The sequence below is a fragment of the Austrofundulus limnaeus genome, unplaced genomic scaffold (assembly GCF_001266775.1).
Source record: "Austrofundulus limnaeus strain Quisiro unplaced genomic scaffold, Austrofundulus_limnaeus-1.0 Scaffold0, whole genome shotgun sequence".
In the NCBI taxonomy this organism is placed as follows: Eukaryota; Metazoa; Chordata; class Actinopteri; order Cyprinodontiformes; family Rivulidae; genus Austrofundulus; species Austrofundulus limnaeus.
The window spans coordinates 9,499,032-9,504,900 of NW_013952402.1; the positions used below are offsets into that span (position 1 = coordinate 9,499,032).

At 37.0% G+C, this 5,869-nt stretch overlaps 1 protein-coding gene across 2 annotated transcripts in view; it reads left to right on the top strand.

Moving 5' to 3' along the window:
• LOC106513507 (protein kinase cGMP-dependent 1) overlaps nt 1-5,869 on the top strand; it is a 117,589-nt gene that overhangs the window by 78,236 nt on the left and 33,484 nt on the right. The gene's annotated exons all lie outside the window — the stretch shown is intronic.

Genomic DNA, 5,869 nt, shown 5'->3' on the forward strand with positions numbered 1-5,869 from the left:
GGTCTCCAGTTCACCAGAGACACCCGGACAGGTCTCCAGTTCACCAGAGACACCCGGACTGGTCACACCTGAGTCACACAGAAGAGCTCCAGAAGGTTTCAAACTGAGAACTCTGGACTCAGATCATCTGCTGCACACAGTTCTGATCACTTATTATCAATAATAATTTTATTGATAATTATCATGAGGAGTCCTTAACTAGGATGTAGTTAGGCAATTAAATATTCATGTATGTGTAAATTTGTYACCATAATTGCAGGTGATTCACATAAATTTGTGTTTTTAAAACAAGTAGCCCCCCACCCACCAAGACCAATTTCCTAGGGGAAACAATGCAGATGTGTTTGTGTCTTTGTTTCAGAGTTGAGAAAAAAAAGAGCAAGAAAAAAAGGAATTCAATAAGAAGAAATGAGCGGTTTGAGCACAGCGATAACAAAAAGCAATAAAAATGCCTTTAAGACAAACCAGCACATTTATTTTATGGTGACTGCACTCACTAATTAGTTTGGAGTCAACAGTTCTTCTCTCAGAGCTGGAACACACTGGGGTTAATGATCTACAAGTACAAAAATTACAGTCGTGCATGTCCAAATATCAACAAGTCAAAGACTCATGTTCAGAGCTGCAGCACATTTCCTCTGCCACTTGTTTTCATCCCCTCCACAGTGATGTTTTAAAACTGGGAGCTGCAGTCATCAGATAATCACAGCAGATCCTTTGACAGTAGAGTTAAATAGAGGAAATATTCATTCTGGCTCCCTGTTTCTGTTGAAAACAGCTTTAGTAAAACTCTTGAGCTGCCCTGCATGGTTTCTTACAGCGTGCTTCAACAAAGCCAGGCTCATTTCTTTTTGGTTCCATCCATAATAAATGAAATAAAAAATAAAAAAATAACAATCACTGTATGACAGAGATACAGTTATGTTTGCGCACCACAATATTCCTAAAAAGCTTTTGGTCCACAGCAGACAGGTACATCTCTCAGGTGCTGCTTTACATCTTTGCTCTTTCATTTTTCATTTTCTTTTTTTTTCAGCTTGTGGAGGACATGACTTTTACAAACTGCTATTTCTTCTTTTGTCCTCTACTAGTCTTTTTTTTCGAAACATGCTGCACAACATACTGAAATAGATGTATTTTCAGGCTAATAAGTCTCTGGGAATCCTTGTGCTGGTGCAAAAATCGTGTTTATAGGCTGCCAAACAGTCGTGACTCGTCTTTTTATGGATGCAGTAAAAGAAATTGAAACGAATCCTGTGTTTGCGACAGGCTGCTTGTAACAACATGTCACGAGAGACAGTTGATACTATAAACTGTCTCCAGTATTTGTAAGCTCAACCTTGGTTTGACCTTCCTGGTGACTTTTTACACATCAAAGTTTCAAAACTTTATTTAAAATTATRGGTGTTTTGGGGGAATGTTAATATTAACATTGTTATTCACATTCTTAAGGGATATTGTGAGATGTCATGCTCAGAGTATGTGTTGTGATGACTCTTAGCTACTATAATATGACATTTTTAACAGTTTTTATAAAATCGACTGAGTTCTGGACAGTTTTGTGTTGGCTCATGTGGGTTAGTTTTAATCATCTTGAGTTCCTAGTTTTAGATGTACAGCTAATAATAACTCTAAGATCCATTCAGTGTTTCATGAGATATTTTGCTAACAGCCAGACACATAAACACACATGCACACACAAGCACAGGCAAAAACACTCTTATCTACATTAGCCTTTTGGTACGTAATAATTGCTGTATGTATCTTTTTAACAGGCTGTACCAAAATGCCCTGAGATATAGTTTGTAAATTCTTTTTTTTTTAATAGCGTTTGTGTTACATGTAAAATTCAATACTGGTTTATACTTTCTGGTGCTTTTTTAAGCTTGAAGTTTCAAGTATTAATTAGCCTAACTTACAAAGAAAAATCTTCCTATGAAAAGGATCTGGACATGAACAAATCAGAAAGGGTGAGATACCATTTAAAGCACATGTGACATCATTTTTTGTGTTAATGTGAATTCATTTTTTTGAAAGATAACATTGAAAACAAATTGAAGAAAAAAAAAACCACAGCTGAGATAAAAGGTTGTTGAGATATTCATATGAGTAGTAACAGGAAGTGATGCCAAAGGGGGAATGTCTGCATGTAAACGGCATTGCTACGATGGCCAACAACACGGACTGTTGAGAACAATCTGGTGTTTTTTTTATATTATTTTGAGTCAATATCACAGAGGGTGAAGAAGAGTCAGAGTTCAAATAATAGTGAATTATTAACAACGACCAGGGAGTTCATTTTCTTTGTTTCCCTTTGATGTCACTTCCTGTTTCATTTTGGCAAAACCAAGTTCCAATGAAAATATACCTGTTATGNGTCCAGATCTGCTGATCCCGGTGACCAGTTCCCAATGCTCATTCTCACATTTATTCAATAAATCTGTTAAACCTTTCTCAGTGTTCGGTAATTACTCAGAGCTCAGACCTCCACCCTTAACACATGTCACAGACACTTTAAGATAATATTAAACTTTTACATGTAAAGAAAAAAGTGAGCAGCATATCTTCTCTCGAAGAGCAAAAAAAATCAAGATCAGAGTCTCACTGAGGCCGGAAATCTTTAAGAGATGCAAACTATTTGAATCTAAAGTGTCACGGTCAAAGTACATGTATAGAGAAAATAAAAACCTACTGCCTGTCTACATTTATGTAATTTAAGCAACAATTAGATTACAAGTACAAACACAYGGAGCATTTACATAATTCCCAAGGCTGAAATGCAGTTACGGTGAGTTATGACCGAACCAAATAAAGGAGTGAGCRCTTCACCCCACATGTGCCTTTTTCCTGCACGCTTCATCTTATTGACATCGCCCCCTGTTTTATTTTCGGCTTAGCGTGGCTGATGATCCGGAAGTTTCGACAGCATTAACAATCAAAGCTATTGATCCATTGAAGAAGATATTTGAGGGGTGACAGATCACAATCACCTTTTTAATCAATAAAAAAAAGGAGTACCGGTAAGTAAAGGGCGGCTACACATGACTACTTTTTAAAATTGAGATAATGTTCAGTTCAGATGAGCTTTCAGGGCCAAACRGTGTGTAAAACATTTGGCAGCAGAATGAACATGATTTAAATAATGGAAGTAACATGTAATTAATTCAGATAATTATAAATGCAAATAAATGGTTCAGAGAAAACACTTTCAATTTAGAGCACCATGTTAAAAAAAACACCARAGTGGTGCTGAAAGGTGGAGGACAAAAGATGAAAGGTGAAAAATAAACTTTATTTGACTTCCTATAAACTGAAGCATGAATCTGAAAAATCAGAGACGCAAGAAACCAGAAGATGGAGATGGAAAGATGTTATAAATGCAAAAAATTAAACAGAAATATGACATTAATACACATTTGTACCTTTAACCAGTTTTCGATACTCTGGGATTTTCACTTACACTTTAGTTGAGCCTCTTTTCAGTTCCAGTTCAAATAAATAAGTTCAATTTGAGTTTAAAAAGTTTTAAACTTCCATATATCCAGGAATAAATTGAGAGCTACCACTAGCCTCAGCTCTAAAACCTCATTTATTGCTCTCTGGGCATCCCTGTGTGCTGTATATATTACACACCTGTGGGTTTGATATTAACGCCCGTAAAACCCCGGTAACTGAAACAAATGTGCATTTTCTCCTAAGTGTTTTCCAGGAAACATTCTCACATTTCTCGAGTTGTATCCAACAGAAAGCTGAGAGCTTAATGGTCAGTAATCCATGGATATTACCATATTTATCTGGACCCTCAGCACAACCTATAACTCCCCGWGTCTCACTGCAATTTGCCCAAGTCTCAGAATAATACATTTACCTACTGTGGCGTGCTGCAGGATCCTTATTTCTTATTTCCCAGCGCCCTGTACTCCCACTATCCTGCAGAGAACACCACTGCACACGCACGCACGCACGCATGCACGCACACATGCACACACACTACATACTGCCCAATAATGTCTGACCTCCCACTCGGGGTGCTTCTGGGTCAAATATTTTCTGTCTTTAAACTTATTTCTATACACAAGATTTGCTAGGGCTGTAGGCTCTCTTAAAGTAACTTGCCCCAATTTTCTACATCAGCCCATCTCAAATAACCATTCTGATTAAAAAGAGACATAACTAGGTCCAGATGTGACTGAAACTAATCATGTGGCTAAAAGGCTTAGAAGGAGGAAACAACACACAATCTTGAGTAAAATGTGTGTTTGGACTCTGTCWTAACTGTTATAATAATTGCTTTTTTCCTGTGTCTTTGAATGTAAACAGAGCAGCATGTGTGTATTTTTACTGATAAGAAAAAAAAACGTGTGTATATTATCTGTGTGTGCATATATCTGTTTTAAGGTTTGGGTCTGTGTTTGGTTTATTATRTCGTGTGTTTTCAAGAAAGTGCTCCTCTGCTGCCAACGCTTGACCTGCAGAGAAAGTTGTTTGTCGTGTTATTAAGACTGCAGATGCGTAACTGAAAGCAAACATGGRTTTATGAATRTTTTAAAAGATWAAAAAAGTCCCTCCATGTAGCAAAYCATTCACATGAAAACTCACTCCTGGGCTGACATTTCAGAACCCGGCCGGCACATTTAGGAGGTCTAACAGTGTCCGATACGCTCGTTTTTAAGGGCTACTCCTTTGATCCACTGCARTCCCATCAGTTGTGGACTTCAATATTACAGAAATAAAAATAATAAAATAAAAAATAAAAATCCTCCAAAATCAATAAACTTCAGAGGTTATCGGAGGGGAGAAAAAAAAACACCTTTAAGTCCGTGAGAAGTTTCAAAGTGGGAGGATAAGATAGGATGAACAGGAGCAACACTCAGACAAAATATCAAGTGGACAGTTATCTGATTTTTTTTTTCCTTTTTCCAATATTACCACATGTCCCCGTGGCCAGTCGACACCCAAGGGATTTTCAGTTCTTCTCATTGGATCAGATGGTAGATTTCTTTCACTTTATTTGTCCTCCTCTTTTGAGCAACGGCACAATTGAAGTATTGAAGCTGAAATAAAGGCCCTTTCTTGCAGAGGATGATACTCATATAATGATGTGGCCCATACAGTCGGAGTAATTAATAAGCCGATATCAACAAAACCAAGCATTGAGTTCAGGCAGTCATTCAACAAAAAGACTCCGAGATGAATAGAGCCTCTTTTTACATTTTGTTGTTAAGGTTTCTGCCTCAACAACCCGATCTCTTCTGTGAAATAGGATTGAATTAGGAAATAAAAATGACATTCAGCGGTGGGTTAGATGGGTTAGAGGTCTATTGCTCTGATGAAAACTCGCATGACCTGGTTTTTGACAGAGTCTGCTTTTTTTTTTCCCAACGCTGATCTGTTGAGGTGAAACATATTTKGATCAAAACTGACTGCGGAGCTGTTGAGGCTCAAAGCACAGAAAACAACAACAAAAAAGAGAATTCTGAAACATGTGCGCCTGCATTAATCAGAATATAAGTGATTAAATGGGAGAGATTTTGAAAGAACTGCTTTTTAAAAGTTAATCTGCAGAATGTTGGGAAAACAYGTCCATTTTTAAGAAGATGTCCAAGGAAGTGTTGCACATTACGTACTGGGAAACAAGCTATTCTGATATCATATACAGTATATAAACCTAGCACAAAAAATAAAGTCCTTCTGTTAGGTTGATTGCTTCTTTATTGTAAAAATGCTTCTTGGCAATAAATTATATGTTGTGTCAGACAACTAATTTTGCTATTTCCTCTGCTTAGTGTTGTTTAGGACTGGATTATACAATATAATAAAGCATAAATTTATCATCATCGTGATAACAGCCTGAGAAACTGGAATATAA